Source organism: Mauremys reevesii, linkage group 3, assembly GCF_016161935.1.
Source record: "Mauremys reevesii isolate NIE-2019 linkage group 3, ASM1616193v1, whole genome shotgun sequence".
NCBI classification, from domain to species: domain Eukaryota; kingdom Metazoa; phylum Chordata; order Testudines; family Geoemydidae; genus Mauremys; species Mauremys reevesii.
In genome coordinates this window covers 116,699,559-116,717,026 of record NC_052625.1, presented here as the reverse complement: position 1 = coordinate 116,717,026, position 17,468 = coordinate 116,699,559, and the positions used below count along the sequence as shown (strand labels likewise).

Here is a 17,468-nt window from a genome sequence, read left to right as displayed (position 1 = left end):
AGAGAAATCCTACAAAGAGTGGAACCATAAACAAATTGCTAAGGAAGAATAGAAAAGAATAGCACAAGCATGTAGAGACAAAATCAGAAAGGCTAAGGCACAAAATGAATTACACCTATCAAGGGACATATTAAGACAATAAGAAGAGGTTCTTTAAATACATTAGGAGCAAAAAGTGTAGGCCCTCTACCTAGTGGGGAAGGCAAGCTAATAACTGATGACATCACAAAGGCTGAAGAGTTTAATGCATATTTAGCTTTAGTCTTCATTAAAAAGGTTAATGGTGACCAGATACTCAACACAATTAATATTAACAAGGGGAAAGCCAAAATACGGAAAGAACAAGTTAAAGAATGTTTAAATAAAGTAAATGTATTCATGTAATCAGAGCTTGATGAAATTCATCATAGAGTACTTAAGGAACTAGCTGAACAATCTCAGAACCATTAGCAATTATTTTTGAAAACTCATTGAGAATGGGTCAGGTCCCAGATGGCTAGAGAAGGGCAAACATATAGCCTATTTTAAAAAGGGGAACAAAAAGGACCCAGGCTGAGTAGTCTATAATTCCCTAACTTCAATACCTGTTGAATAATTTTTTCCAATATTTTTCAATTAATGTGTAAGCCTCTGGAGAATAATTGGATCATAAGGAAAAGCCAGTGTGGAATTGTCAAGAACAAACCATGCCAAATCAACCTAATTTCCTTCTTTGATGGGATTACTGGTCTAGTGGATGGGGCGAAACAATAGTTGTGGTATATCTTGATTTTAGTAAGGCTTTTGACACAGTCCTACATTACATTCTCATAAGCAAAGTAGGGAAATGTGGTCTAGATGAAATTACTATGTGGGAGTACAGCTGGTTGAAAGACCGTACTCAGAGAATAGTTAGGAATGGTTCACTGTGTAACTGGAGGGTGTATCTAGTAGGGTTCCACAGGAGTCAGTCCTGGATCAGGTACAAGTCAATATTTTCATTAATGACTTGGGTAATCCATGGAGAGTACACTTCTAATATTTGTGGATGACACAAAGCTGGGAGGGAATTACAAGCACTTTGGAGGACAAGATTTGAATTCAAAATGACCTTGATAAATTAGAGAATTGATCTGAATCAAGAACATGAAATTCAGTAAAGACAAGTGCAAAGTATTTCACTTAAGAAGGAAAAAATCAAATGCAGAACTACAAAATGGGAAATAACTGGCTAGGTGGTAGTGCTGCTGAAAAAGATCTGGGGATTATAGTGAATAACAAATTGAATATGAGCCAACAATGTGATGCAGTTGTAAAAAAGGGCTATTAACACAAGAGTTGTATATAGGGCATGGGAGGTAATTTTCCCACTCAACTTGGCACTAGTGAGGCCTCAGCTGCAGTACTGTGTCCAATTCTGGTCATCACACTTGAGGAAAGATGTGGACAAATTGGAGAGAGTCCAGAGGCGAGCAACAGAAATGAGAAAAGGTTTAGAAAACGTGACCTATAAGGAAAGGTTTAAAAAAATGGGCTTGTTTAGTTTTGAGGGAAGAGGACTGAGGGGGACCTGATAATAGTGTTCAAATATGGTAAGGGCTGTTATAAAGAGGGCTGTGATCAGTTGTTCTCCATGGCCACTGGAATTAGGACAAAAAGTAATGGGCTTAATCTGCAGCAACGGAGATTTAGATTAGGTATTAAGACAAACTTTCTAATTATAAGGGTAGTTAAACCTTGGAATAGAATTCCAAGTGAGTTAGTAGAATCCCCAACTCTGAAGGTTTTTAACAGGTTAGACAAGCACCTGTGCAGCATGGACTAGTTATACTTGGTTCTGCCTCAGCACAGGGGACTGGACTTGACGACCTCTTGAGGTCCCTTTCAGCCCTACATTTCTGTGATTCTATGATATTCAAAATGAATATCTAAACTTAAGTCCTTAAATCCACATTTAGTCACTTTAATGACATGATTTTCAAAAGAGCTGAGTGGAACTGGTCAGAATTTTTTTCTCCCCCCATGGAACAATTTATTTTTCACTGAAATTTTCAGTGGAAAATTTTGACTTTTCACTGAAAAACTGAAAATGTTTTGGTTTTCAGCAATCTGTTGCCAGCTGAAAATATTTGAGTTTACGTTTTTGAACAAAGACTTTTTGTGAAAACAAAGCCCTTTCTGGGAGAATTTTCATTTACTTGAAAACCCAATTTTACCTAGAAATAAACTTTTGACAAACTTTTTGATCAGCTTCAAAGCCTACTGAAGCAGAACAGATAATACATTTTTCAATTCAGTGGCTGAACTGAGAAATCGGTTAACAAAAATCTCTTGTTCAAACCAATATGAAACATTTGGTTAGTTTTTTAGTGTGTTTTGTCTTTTTAAAAATAATTAAATCTAGTACAATTTCTAAATTATTTGTCAGTTTGAAAGGAAAGGTTGACATGTTTAATTTGAAAATGTTGAAAGAAAACATTTTTACTTTTTCCAAATTTTTTTTTGGCCTAAAACTGCATTTTTTGTGAATAAATTATTCACCTAAAAATTTGCATCCTACCCTAATGCTGCGCAATCGGTAGCTTTACTGGTTAGGTTTGTTAGCTGTTGTGAGTGTGTGCATTCATAGAGAACATGCATGTAGTATCAAAATTAATGACAGACTATTTTGTTTTTTATGCTTTCCAAGTTCTTGCAAATTGCAGTATGCTGCCTCCTCACAAGAACAGAGAGGAAGACAGGAAGGGATGGTATGACATGCACATGTGTACACACAAATAGAAAAGAAATCAGCTAGTTTGTAGGCTAACTGAACCCTTGACTGGGTCTCTTCAATGATATAGTGACAAAATAGCTATTCTACAATGAAAACTAATAATGCAATGGAAAGACAGGCCTTTTTAACCATATTAAGGCTCATAACTTCATACACTGTCACAAAATTAATTGTGTATATAAATGTGAAGCCTGTAATAATGGCATAGTAGATGAAGAACTATCCTCTCATGGCTAGGGTCACTTTAAATGTAACCTGAGGTTTCACCACAATTAGTTTAGTGTTATTACCTGTTGGGCAGCAGACCTCCCCTCCCATTAGAATTAATAAAAAGCATATAATTTATCACAATTAGGCTTAATTGGTCATTCTCAGCTTCTGTTCAGCAGAAGCCCAGAAATGAGACTACAGCACGGACATGACTCCCTTTTCAACATCCTAAAAGGTGATTTCCTTCAAGTCACCGCCAAGTTCATTGATAGCTATTGAGAGAATTTCACTTAAAAATACTAAGTCTATGAATAAACGGTTGAATTCTGCACCAGTACCTTTCATATACCTCACCACATTTCTCCTCAAAATATATGTTGCAAGCAATTTCAGATAGCAGTGAGGTAACTCCTGTCAGAATGTGTCTCAATGTAAGCAACTATCTGATGAGCATCAGTAAGTGTAATATGCTGTACATTATTCACATACATAAATAAACTGATATTGAAGTATGCTGTTGAATGCCAGAATGGCAAACCCTTGCACAGTAAGAAAAGAGAAAGAAAAGCTACACAGTATCTTGAATATTGCGAGAAAGTCTTTCCACCATTCAGAATATATTTTGGAAAGGCTGTAACACCATTCAAGGTTAGGTTTGTTTGTTTTTTCTTTTGGAATGTTTGAAATCCTGTCCTGCAACATTGCTGAAGGTGTTCAAGTGCTGTAGGTAATGCAAATGCAATACCATTGACGTCAAAATAGTTGTATGTAACAGAGAGCATCTTTTCCAAAAAGTTGTGTTTCGTTTTCACCGGTAGCTATTGTAGCCAAAGCTCAGCTTTGCTAACCACTGTGAGATAGCTTTGGGAGCATTCAGAGTACTAACGTGAAGACAAGCACTGTTAGCACGTGGCTATGGTTTGTATGCTTGCCACCTTGGTGCTTTTGCCTTCTGGGAAAATGTCATTGTGTTATGATGCTATGAAGTGTGACACTGCATTAGTCTATAGTATTTAAGGTATCCTACACAATGTGAAATACCTTTGTCAAAACTGAGGTTGTCCCTTTAGGGAGGGAAGAAAAGACAGGTAGAGAAGCAAACTTCAATTTGATCCCTCTCCTGGGTAGAATCCTATCTTCTACATTTCATAAGCTGATACATGCGGCTGTTCTAGCCAGAAGGAATCCTGCAGTAGAATGGGAAATGTGGTGAACATATGGCTTAGCTTAGAATGCCCTTGTCAGGTCACAGTTATAATGGTGGTCACCTGGGAAAGAACAATTATTTCATAATCGATGTATAGCAAGGCTGCAGAACTGCCAAAAGGCAGCTATTGGCTGTTTCATGATGATATAGTAATTTTAACATGGGGTGACTTCACTGTTGCATAACCTCCCCCTCTGTCACCTCAGTTGTATTTTGTACTAATGGTATCTAAATTCAAAGACTATAACATCTTGCTGCTCTTTATCCATGATAAGTAGTACCATAGAAACTTGGAGTTATGAACATCTTGGAAATGGAGGTTGGTTGTAACTCTGAAATTTTTTTAACTCTGAATAAAACTTTATGGTTGTTCTTTCAACAGTTTACAACTGAAGATGGACTTACAACAGCTTTGAAACTTTACTATGCAGAAGAAAAATGCTGCTTTTAACCATCTTAATTTAAATGAAACAAGCACAGAAACAGTTTTCTTCCCTTGTTAAATCTTTTTAAAACTTCTCCCTTATTTTTTTAGTAGTTTACATTTAACACAGTATTGTATTATATTTGCACCTTTTGGGGGGCGGGGGGGAATCTCTGATGCTGCCTGATTGCATACTTCTGGTTCCAAATGAGGTGTGTGGTTGACCAATCAGTTCGTAACTCTGGTGTTCATAACTCTGAGGTTCTACTGTATCTAAATTGCAAAGACCCCAATACTATTTCAAATCAGAGTAATTTCTGTTTACAGTGTCCAAAATGTTGGTGTTACTGCTGGTGTTCCAGTCTCTTCACCAATCATTAATCTGAAATAAATCATTCGTGTGGTTAGTTTGTTTTAGGCTTTAAATATAAAATCTCCTACTCCATATAACTTTTTCTTCTAGTACGTTTCCAACATTGCTTATTTCAGTTACGGTATGTCCATTTGTTCAATAAGACATTAAGCCAGTTTGAAAGAACATACCTGAGCCTTTGAGAACACTAAAAATAGATGCAGATGTAAGGATCTTAGCCACATGCTGTGCTAGACACAAAAGATTTTGTTCCAAAATATACCGTTTCATAAACTGAAGGGAAAGCATCTGTTTCAGAGCACGTGAATATAAAGTAATACAATATTGGGGGACATGTATTTTTGAAGAATCAATATTTTACCCATTCACTTGAGAAATAAGATCCATGTCTTTGAATGTGCTCGTTGTGACCTGCAATCAATGGAAAATTTAAACAGCAGTCTCTTCACTGCACTAACAGCATACATTTATACATCACCTTTCCCCAAAGCTGATCTGTGATCTTTCAGCATATCAAACAAACTGTTATGGCTAATTCTAGTGTGGTGAAGGCCAAAATGAAATACACAGAAGGCATCCTATTATAAAAATATACTGCTAGGTATATGCTGACTCAAATTTTAAACCCAATTTGGGCATGAAATGAACATGAAAAACTGGCATTGTCTAGTTATGCTACTTCAGATGAGTTAAAAAGAAACCCTTAGGCTCCAGTGTTGTTCATATTCACATCAATTATATCAAGAATAAATATTTTCATTTTTAGAATGCCATTTTGGGGGGGGGGAATAAATGCCTGGATTACACATATTCTCCCTCAACTACCCAACAGTTGATTCTGTTCATTTTATTTAATTGCTTTTGCAAGAAAGTTACAGTGCTGTTTGATATGTGTAATTTCTATTTACATTGTAGAGGAATACCTATTTTAACCCACCAAATAGTAGTATTCCTTTAATACAGACATTTTAAAAAAGATTTCCAAAGAATTGATTTCCATCCTTTTAAAACCAAGTTATTACTGAATCCTGAGTTATTGTGGATTAACTTTTCCAATAGACTTCTGGTAGCCACCCATGGCCAGGTCAGGTATTGTAGTAATACAGATTAGTTAAAATTTCCACAACAAGGGATAGATTGAGAATATTCTCCACAGGAAGTAACCCACAAATAATTTAAATCAGTAGTGCAGTTCTATGTACTGCTGATGTGATCCTTAAAACTATGATTATGAAACAACCTCAATTTAATTTGTGGCATAGATGATAAAAGTGTTGTTTTGTAGGAGCTGAGCTGAATAGCGCCAGATGGATTAACTTAACCAAATGGATTGATTTCCAACTGTAACTGAAAAGCTGAAATTCCAATTAAGTAGGCCGAATTTAACTTATTCTTTTTCCGACTGAGTGGGGGAAAGGGAAAAAGCCAGCTGAAATTCTCTCACTTATAATAAATGTAGTTAATTTTTCAATGCCATTAGAGTCAAAAGCAGTAAACTTTTTGTACAAATTGTTTAAACATGCCAGTGGAATTGCCACAGGAGGCTCTGACTAATTATCCTACATTAAACCATGCTAAAGTAACACAAAAAGAATTTTTTTGTTTGCTATGAAAACTAAAAAGTGTGGGCCAAAACAACTAGAAAAAGTACTTTCAGCCATACAGTTTGTCTTTAGAAAGTATTAGTTTTTTTCACAGTATGCAAAATGAATGTACAATTTTCTTCTTGTTAAATTCACTGTTTTTAAGAGATGCCATAATCACCACGACCAGAATCTGAAAAGACTGATTTTAAGAATACATAAACTACAAACTATGCCTTAAGAAAGAAAATGAGATGAACTTACTTTTAATACTGTCCTTGAATATATAAATAATTATGCAGGTTTGTTAAATTACAATAGAACATTTTGTCAACTAGTATGTGAGTAGAAAACAGATATAAGGATCTCCTAGCTAAGCCTCCAGGTGCCATTTTGTAGTTCCAATATTTGTATGTCTGAGATCATTCAGATACATATAGGTCAGAAAATATTTGTAAAATGTTTGAAAGGTTTTATTAATATACAGACAGATATTTGGCACTAATTTTTATCCCTTCACCTCTGAACTCTTCATTACTATAAGTCCAATTTAACAAGCTTCATAGTGACAGGAAAATTATAAAGTTTTGGACATCTAAAAGAATAACAAAAAAAAAGTTTATTTTCCTTTATAGAATAATAATGTGATTTCTTAAATTGTAAACTTTTTGGGGCAAGGACAATGAGTGAAAATCTGGCTCCACTGAAATCAATAGTAAAGTTCTTCCACCTTTGAAATGCAAATGTTTTCCCTTCCACCCACGCAAGTTCACCACAGCCCCAACCACCGGCAACTCCACAACCCCCACTTCCCCTTCAACAGCCAGTTATAGTATCTAGAGAGATTTCACCTATAGATAAGATTAATAACATCATTGTCTTACCTTGGTCATGTTTCCTCTAAGCTGCTTTGTTTGTGTCCATCTTCATTGAGATTATTTTTTCCCAAACTGCATTGATTTTATATTTTAACTATATAGTTGAATGTGAACATTTTGGAGCTTTATACATAAAATCCATTCAGTCTATTTCTTGAATTTATATTTGCAGTTTGATTTTGATGTTTCCAGCAATTTCTTATTTTTAACAGCAATATTGTAGCATCTTTAGCTGGACACAGAAACTTTTAACATTAGATTAAAAAAAAAACCTGGGAGATTAAATTATTTTTATGGCAACTGGCAAATCCATTAAAACACCCAGCCAGGCCAGTCAAATACCGGCCAAGTGGTAGCCCTAGTGGAGCCAAGATTTCACTCCATATGTTTGTGTGTGATTTTATAGCACCAGCACAATAGAGTCCAGGTACTGACAGGGGCATCCAGATGCCCCCGCTATGTGAATATTAAAGAATAATAATTTTATGGTACAATGATTTTAAGATCCCATATATCGAGACTCTTCAAGAATAGATGAAAATGCTGCCCATTCAAATCTCCCCTTTATAATGAGATCTCTTCCATTTCCTACCATGAAGGGTCACAAGTGTAAGCCCTGTAGCCTGAAGCCTTAGAGAAAAGGGAGCTCATTATTGTCATCCTGTTGGTGAAATGGGTGAAGAGTGGCCCAGAGCTGCTTACGATGAGCAGGGGCTCCACTGGCGAGGGAACTCTCTGCCAGTTTCTGTTGCAAAGCAAGAGAAGTTAACTGAGTTGAGCAGGCCTTGTTTGCATTTCATTATTTTGACGGTTTGGGGCATTTGCTTAAGATTCAGTTTGAGGGCAATAAAATGTAATTGACCTTGTTTGGAAATACAAGGATAAAACATTCCTGTTGACTTGGGCTACGCTGACTACATCCGCTGTCAGGTGCGATTGGGTGGGAAGGGATCCTGGACAGAGCTAAAGCAGCGGGAAAGAGGGGAAGTGCCAACTGCTGGGAATATGTCTCTGGTGGTGAGAACTCTGTCAGGACTCCTAGATGCCATTGATTCCTTCCTAAGAGCTGAGCTGAGAATGCTGAACAGTCAACATTGTACAGTGCAGAGCAGAGGTAGTAGCAGCACCTTGGTGATAACAGATGGCACAGAGCAGCAGTGGCCGCAGCTCTGAGGTAACTGATGATGCAGGGAGTTGACAGCAGCTTCTCCCAGGTGAAGGACAGCTCAGAGCAGCAGTGGCACCTTTGAGGGGATGGATGGTGCAAAGTGCCAGTAGAGCTAGGGAGCTTTGTCTGAAACCAAAGAGAGAGCAGCAGCCTACCTAAGGTGCAGGCCTCCCTACCCAGCAATTATCCCCAAGAACAGCCCAGGCAGTACTGACCGGCTAGAATCATTGGCCTGCTCCAAGCCAGGACAGTGCGTGGGTGCTGGCAAGGAGGGAAATAGCCAGGACACATCAGCCACTCACAATATCCAAAAGAACACTGATATTTGTACCTCTGTTAAGACACCCCACGGGTGGGAGTCTTACATCATATAATTTGTTAATTGCTGGTTTTCCAAATTAATTCTGTTGTGTTCCTTCTCCCCGCCCCATCCCCAGTGAATTTCTTTGTTGCAAACCCTGGACTCAGAGCTTGCAAGTGGGGAAGAATTGCCAGGGTGGTGTTTATTGTTTCTGGGTGGGGGCTCGAGACATAGTTAAGACTTCAAGGAAGTCCTTAGAAAAATCAAACTGGTCCTCTTTGCTGCCGAGGACAACTGGCAGAAGGGTTACAAAAGGTATAAACCTCTCCCTGCTTCAGGACTCAGTGTTGTCCTTACTGGCTCTTGAACTCTTAGCTTTGAAGAGGGGAAAGAAGGAAATGCTTCCTTGGGAGGCAGTTCTCAAAAATAAAAATGGTAACCATTTGACACTACTCAGAGGTGTGATATTGTTACTATATGTTACGATTATTCATGGAGGAAACCGATCAGTAGGCAGAGTGCAAGTGAAGTCTTCAAAGCTGCATATATAATTTGTATTTAGACACACTGGTGATGGGTCCTATAAAAATCAATAAGTAAATGCTAAGAAATGCAGAATTTATTAGATATCTCTGCAGTTTGTCACATGGCTATCACCACCTTGGATGAGGGATGGGGACGTAATATGAGGCAAATAATGTAATTCCTGTACATAGAACTAAAGATGCAGATTGTAAAATTTTGTTTAGAGTATAATTGGGTTTAGCTATATGAATTTAGCCAGTGGGATTGTGGATATTTACATAGAGCAGAATTTGTGGTTTTTAAATCTACATGCTGGCTTCTGCATGAGGGATATGCTGCTTGATCAATGCTTCACCTTGCAGTTTGTTTTGCTGATTTGAAATGTAATTAGTAAATCTGTAATAAAACATGACAAGACAACAAAAGCTGCTAGTGCTTTGAATCCTCAAAGCACATTGTTTAAAAATACCATGCTTCGTTGCCACATGAAGGCCAAACGTAACTTTGATTTATGAGTAGAACAGGATGATTTGGCCATTCAGTTTAGTTCCTTAGAGTAACCTCAGAGGAAGGCAGAATGGCCAAAATGTCAATTTTTACTCCTGTTATGGTAAGTAAAAATTACCCGTGTGACTTTGATGTGACATTGAAACACAGTATTTTTAACAGAGTGCTAAGGCAATTTGAATTGCAGTGAAGAATTGTCAATTTTCTTAAAGGGACCTTCCTACTAGCTTAAACTATAAACACGTGAAAAATACAACAGTTTTTCCCAGGGTAAAACTGACTTTTTAGATTTGTCTGTGGGCAGTTACTTTTAACTGTAGTTACCTTGAAGTATCAAAAGGAAAATCTGGTGGGTGGGTGTTTGTGTATAGTATAATTTCAGTAAAGCAGAAAACATTGCTACTATAAAGATGAAGTATGTTCAGTATAAGTGAAAAATTTATGGAAAAACCTTGAACAATTCTTCAGCATCATCATGCATAGCTTCATGCTGAACCTATTGAGCCAGAAATATGAGAAAATGAGGTGACTGAAGCCAGTTAGAAAAGAAAAACAGCCAGCAAAGCGATGATATAGAGCCACGGATGTCAAAATTGAATCTGCTATCTTCACTGCACTGATTAAAGAGTATTACCATTCTGCTGGATGAAAACCATGGTAGAGATGAGCACAATAAAAAATGGCTGGCCATTAGCAACTATGGAGGATTCTGAACCAAGGAACTAATTTCTTCCATTATAATTCAACCTAGTAATGTAAAATGGCTTATGAAGAATTGTCGTTAGGTGTGTGTTTTAAGTTGCTGCATATTTAGGTATTTAGTAGATGTTAACAACCTGTTAAGGAGCGATCAGTTTGGAGGGTGAACTCCTGGCCTCATTGACATCAATGGGAGTATTGCCATTGACTTCAGTAGGGCCAGGGTTTCATCCTCAAAATACTTTTAGATCTTAGAATGAAAGATTTGTATGTCTCTAATATGATCTACTCTACTCTTGGTATTTCTAAGGTAATTATCAGCGTAGTATCTAAGCACCAGAATTAAAGACAGCATTGCGCATGACCATAATGTCATAATTCTAGGCTCAGTCCTCATTGCCTGTTTTATGTGGGGGTGTTATTCTTCTAACTTCTCCTCCTCTTTCTTCTTTTACATGGTGCTTATGATTTGTTATTAATTATTAGAGATACATGGCTGCGTGAAACTGACTGTGTCTGGCATCACCTTCTCTCATGCATTACCACAAATGGCTCATAAACTTTGCCCATCATAGCACCATGTTGTCTATCAACTTGAAGAGCGCACCTATTTTGCATAAAATTGAGTGTGTTGTAGCTGTCCTCATAGTTAATATTAATTTGCAGCCCTGTAGAATCTGCAGTTCCCAACATGCTGTGTTCATACTTGATCAAAGTTGAGTGATTCTATACATGTTATCTGTATATTAAGCATGAGAATGTCTACCTAGCCTATTTCACTTGGGCTGCACTTGGATTTGAGTCACACTCTAAATACCACTCTGACAGATTTCAGAATCTTACTACCCGCTCTTCAGTCAAATATGAACTATTCAGTTACACAAAATTATTTACACTCTAGTTGCTTTGAATTTGGGGCAATCCATGCTTAAATGTAATTTGAGCAACAGGTATATTCCCTGCTTTAACTATTATTGCATGCAGTTAGTGTTTGTGTGGCAGTCTTCTCTTCTGTTTAAGAAGTAATGTAGCTTTCTATCTGGTTATTTGACTTTCACTATCTTCTCAATTGTGGAGTTAATTTTAAACAAAAAGATGAGCTGATTTCTTGAATGTATCAGAAAATAATAATTTGTAAGACAATTTGTGGTCTCTGTTGAAGCATTAATAGTTTTAGTTCCTTACCATGAAAGGTTCCCTCTTAGGGTAGGTTTACACTTACCTTCCGGGTCGACGCGGTGAGTTCGACTTCTCGGAGTTCGAACTATCGCGTCTGATCTAGACGCGATAGTTCGAACTCCGGAAGCACTGCGGTCGACTCCGGTACTCCACCACTGCAAACGGCGGTTGCGGAGTCGACGGGGGAGCCGCGGAGTTCGACCCCGCTGCGTCTGGACGGGTGAGTAGGTCGAACTAGGGTACTTCAAATTCAGCTACGCTATTCACGTAGCTGAATTTGCGTACCCTAGTTCGACCCCCCTTCTTAGTGTAGACCAGGCCTTAATGTCATTGAGTATATTGTAAATGACAAACTGCAACTTATATACACAAGGTGTGAAATAAATGTACAAATGGCCTGAAAAGATGTTTTAAGAGGCACTAAGGTCAAAATTCACTAGGACTTTGACATTAGATTAGGTGAGATTCAGCAAAGGAATAAACATTTTTATGGGTAATGGATAATGGCACATCCAGTTATATTCAACTGGATAAAACTATATAAGGGGTATAATAAACTGTCATGCTTTTGAGTATAAGGCAATCGCTAGATGCCTGAGGTTTGGAAAAATCTTCTACTATAGACAAGTTACTCCATAATTTTCTATTACTGGATTTTTTTTTCAATCTCCCTTGATGCATCTGGCACTGTTTGTTCTAAAGAAAAACTTTGGACTAGATAGGTCTGATCCACTATGGCCGTTCCTATTTTCTTATGATGACATAATCAGCTGTACACTATAATAAGTAATTATTAAAAAGCATGAGTAAGTCTATTTGATAAAGAGAAATTAGACAAAGAAAATTCTGTATGTGATTAATTATCCTGATAGCTTTACTGAAATAATTATCTGTAATTAGATGATAATTAAGATCCTATCAGGCATAGAAGAAATTTAGAGGAGCATTTCTTGCACTCTTCAGGTTGCTATAAAGCAACACCTCGCTGATGGCTGTGCAACTGGAACCATACCAAAAGAAAACCTCTATTCTAGCACCTGTCTTGCATGGAGGTAGAAAAATAGTGTGTGCCCCAACATGAAGTTAAAATTCAATAGTGCTTTCTTGATTCAGCAGTTACTTGAGCTTGCCTTTATTTTAAATTAATGGGGGAAATTAATTCATCATCCTCTTTGTCTCTGTCTGGAATGAAACTGAGTTCTCTTGTTAGTGTTCTTCATCCCTCAAAAATCATGATCATGAAACAAAAAAACATGATTAAGACATAGGGGAAACTACCATGAAATTTGGATTATAATAGGTATGTTTGTAATGGACATCAATACACGTTGAACGTGTACCACATCAACTAATAGAACAGGGGAAAATACAGAAGAGATATGGATGCCCCCATCAGTCTCTGGACTTTATTGTGTTGGTGCTGTACAATCACACACAAACATATGGAATGAAATCCTGGCTTCACTAGGGTTTCCACCTGGCTGGTATTTGACTGGCCTGGCTGGGTGTTTTTATGGATTTGCCAGAAAAAGAATTTAATCTGCCTGGTTTTTGGTTTTCTTTTTTACATGGGTCTGAAGATCTACCTTATCACAATACACTAGGATATCTAATATTAAAAGTTTCTGTGTTGTTACCGTTAAATGTTACCGTTAAAAATAAGAAATGGCTGGAAACAGCAACATCAAACCGCAAATATAAATTCAAGAAATAGACTCAATGGATTTTCTTTATATATAAACCTCCACACTGTTCACATTGAAGTGTATAGTTAAAATTTAGAATCAATGAAGTTTGGGAAAAAAATAATCTTAGTAAAGATGAACACACAGAAGACATTTGATAAAGCCTGAAAGCCTGCCATTTTGAGCCTGGAATGGCAAAAGCGACTTATTGTCTAGTGTTGCAAATGGAGGCATGGTTGCTTCAAATGAGGTCAACCAGCAAAAGTATAATTATATAATTTTGATAGGTGTTTGAGGTCTTTCTTCATTCAGAGGATGAGTTGAAAGCACCTCAGGCAGATACTCTGTTACTCTGGTGTAAATGCAGACTAACTGCATTGAATTAAAGGATCTATGCCAGCATGACTGAGAGCACTGTATGGCTTCTGATCTCAAGTTGGTTGAATGTTCACTCTTTTCAGTTTTGGGGAAAGAAAACAGGAATTTCTGTGTTTACTGGAGAAGAGAAGGTAAATGTTACTATAATGATAAATGAAGCTAAATCATTAAATAACAGGGTTAAATAATGTAGTCCAGTAACCATTTGAAATTGTTTTCCTTTATTATTTAGAAATGATCATATAATTCCAGCTGAATTTACCAATCCTTTAACATGGAACAAAGGTATGTCAAAAAAACTTACGAAAATTCAGATATCAGGCTTCTTGGCAAAGCAGAACTATTATTGTTGCACATTTGCAGTTTATATTGGGTGCACATTAATGTAATGAAATGCAAGTGATTAGCCTACTAGTTTGAAAAGCAAAACAAAATACTGAAGTCAGTACTATTCCTTCAAAGTAATTATTCTAGCCCTGTAATTTTGCAGTGTCTCATACATGGGAAATGGCCACCAAAAGTAAAAAGCATTTGAGTCCTTTTCTGTTCCTGCCACATAAGCTAATCATACTTTATCAACTCAAGGCTAAATTTTGGAAATACAGGCTTCCTGAGGATCTTCCTTGAAGCAAGAGCTCTCAGAAGCTTCAGCTAACACAGAATATGGCTGCCTGCCCTGTGAACAGGTTAGAGTATCAAGCATAATACAGTTGTGCTCTGTACTTTCCAATGGCTGCCAGTTAACTTCTAGGAGAAATTTAGGGTGCTGGTATAGAGCCCTAAATGGTCTAGGTCCTAATTATCTGAGAGACTGCTTTTCACTTTGTGTCCAGACACCTGTGCTTATGGTAATGTAGAAAGAAGTCAGAAGCAGAGCGTATTTATAGTGGTAGGCTTGTACTTCTGGACTTTAGTCCTGCTGGAAATATGTGTGAGGTCTGTCTACTTCTAGAGCATGATATACACCACAGTTTTGATCAGGCTTTCTACTATCTGTAGGCTTTGGCATCCCTGGCATTTAAACTAGTTCCCTATTTCCAATCCTTAGGTCCTTCCAAAGAGTTGGTTGTCTTGCTGTAAGTGATCACACAGGACAATGTCTGATCCCAATTTTAGGGAAAATGTCACTTTATTCCAGATTTAAATCCTATAATGTACTCATAGAAGCCATGGTGATGAGTCTTATAAATGCATAATAGTAAGAAATAACCAAAATAATGAGCTGGAGACAGAAGGTAATGCAGAGGCACAGCCTGGTTCCCTCTGGTGAAACCTGCGGCGGGGAAAGGAACGACACACTGACTGAACAAAACAGTGACAATTCTGAGAGTTTCCTGTCCTGTTTAGCAGATGATCCAGTCTTTAGTGTGAACTGAAACACTTGGCATTGGACCTTGAAGTCAGTGCTCAAGCCTATTCCTCCCACTGTCATAACCAAAAGAACCTTAACTTGGCAGAGGGTAGTATGCCTACACATGAATGGAGATAGCACCATGCCGGGTGTGGACAGTACTGGTACAGCGAGTGAGAAAAGATCTTAATAGAAGAGTATTTTCCATATCTTGCACTAAGCAACTGTGGGCTCAGTCATGTGTGATACTGAGCGCCTTCAACTCTCAATAAATTCATTGGGAGTTGAGGGCCTGAGCACCCTTGTAGGTTTAAGCCCTTTATGTATAAAAACAGTTAACATTTCCTGACATTTCTTAAGCATTTTGTTAATATACAGATTGGTTGATGTATTTTACTTAAACTTTGCTTAAACCAATCTATACATTTTAACACAAAAGGCCCAATGGGCTGGCAAAGTTGAGGATTTTTTTTAACCTAACACTGGTATGTTAAAAGTTGAGTCATTTCATATTTGAAATTAATGTAAATGCTGTAAAAATGATAGGACACTCCCAGAGAAACAGTTTCAATAAAAGCAGTTACACATTCAGCTACTGCAGCAAAATCCTAAATCCATCAAAAATCTAACTGCTGTTACTATATGACAGAAGAGTGAGAAACTGATGGACCATATTTGCAATAACGTAGCAGGGCTGAAGGTATTTTTCCACCTCTCTCTCTGCATTAATAATGACAGGTGGTTCTGAAGATAATTTTAACCAGATTACGATGAGCTGTAGTTCAGATTCAAAGACTTTTTTTTGCAGCTCTCTTGCTTAGTATATGACTAAACACACTTTTAAATGCAATTCTTCAAAAAAAAAGTATTTGAAGATTTATGCGTATGAGAACTGATGAGGTGCTTGCCTTTTTGAAAATAATTCTTTGAAAAACTTAAAAAGCACATATTTCAAAAAGGTATCTTTGACTTTCATGTGAAGATACATATTTTGATATAAAAATGTTTGTAAATGGAATTTCCAATTTGCAGATTTCTCCCTCCCCCCAAAAAGTGAGTACAAACTAAATGAGGAACAAAAAGAATCGGTGCTACTTTTAGACCTTGCAAATGAACAGGGACTGCTAATTGCAAGGTAGTATTTCTTTTAAGAAGCAAAGAACTTACAGTACTCAGCTTACCGCACTGCCTAGTGCTGAGGTTTGTAAGGCTTTCTTCAAAGCTTACTCTTGAGCAAGGTTTGAGTTTCCCAGATCCTTTTCTTTCAGAGTTTCAGTGTTTTGTGTGTGTGTGTGCGCATATGAACACATGCATGCAGATTTGTGCAAGTGTGTGCGTGCTTGATCATGTGTCTGCCCATTTACTATAATAGCTGTATTGTAACAAAAGTGGGAAAACTATTAAACATACCATTTATACTATAAATTATAATTTAGACAGAAAAGGGAGTCTCTAAAAAATGGTTAACAGCCACCTCATAGAATCATAGAAATGTAGGACTGGAAGGGTCTTTGATAGCTCATCTGGCACTGAAGCAGAAGTATTATCTAGAGACCATCCCTGACAGGTGTTTGTCTAATCCATTCTTAAAAACCTCCAATGACGGAGATTCCACAGTCTCCCTGGGTAATTTATTCCAGTGCTTAACTGATCTTACAGTTAAGAAGTTTTTCCTAATGTCTAACCTAAATCTCTCTTTCTGTAATATAAACCCATTACTTCTTGTCCTGTCTTCGTTGGTTAAGGAGAACAATTACCACCCTTTTCTTTATACCAACCTTTTATGTACTTGACTTTTCTCGTGTCCCCCCTTAGTTTTCTCTTCTCCAGACTAAACAAACCAATTTTTTTCAATATTTCCTTCTAGGTCATGTTTTCTAGACCTTTTAATTAGTTTTATTGCTCTCCTCTGGACTTTCTCCAATTTGTCCACATGTTCTCCTGAAGTATGATGCCCAGAACTGTACACAGTACTCCAGTTGAGGCTTTATCAGTGCTTGCTAGAATGGACGAATTACTTCTTGTATCTCACTTACAACATTTCTGTTAATAAGTCCCAGAATGTTTTGGGGTTTTTTTTGCAACAGTATTTCATTGTTGACTCATATTTAGTTTGTAGTCCACGATAACCCCAAGATTCTTTTCTGTAGTACTCCATCCTAGGCAGTCATTTCCCATTTTGTATTTGTGTAATTGATTATTCCTTCCTAAGTGTAGTACTTTTACATTTGTCCTTATTAAATTT

General features: G+C 37.2%; 1 protein-coding gene and 1 long non-coding RNA gene across 2 annotated transcripts in view; one reads left to right on the top strand and one right to left on the bottom strand.

Moving 5' to 3' along the window:
* The window catches only part of NKAIN2 (sodium/potassium transporting ATPase interacting 2), a 746,352-nt gene that overhangs the window by 447,816 nt on the left and 281,068 nt on the right, over positions 1-17,468 (top strand). The window lies entirely within an intron of this gene.
* LOC120402231 overlaps positions 1-17,468 on the bottom strand; it is a 30,834-nt gene that overhangs the window by 5,513 nt on the left and 7,853 nt on the right. The window contains exon 2 of the long non-coding RNA XR_005597073.1: positions 4,007-4,152. This is a non-coding gene — a long non-coding RNA (uncharacterized LOC120402231). The remainder of the gene's footprint in view (positions 1-4,006; positions 4,153-17,468) is intronic.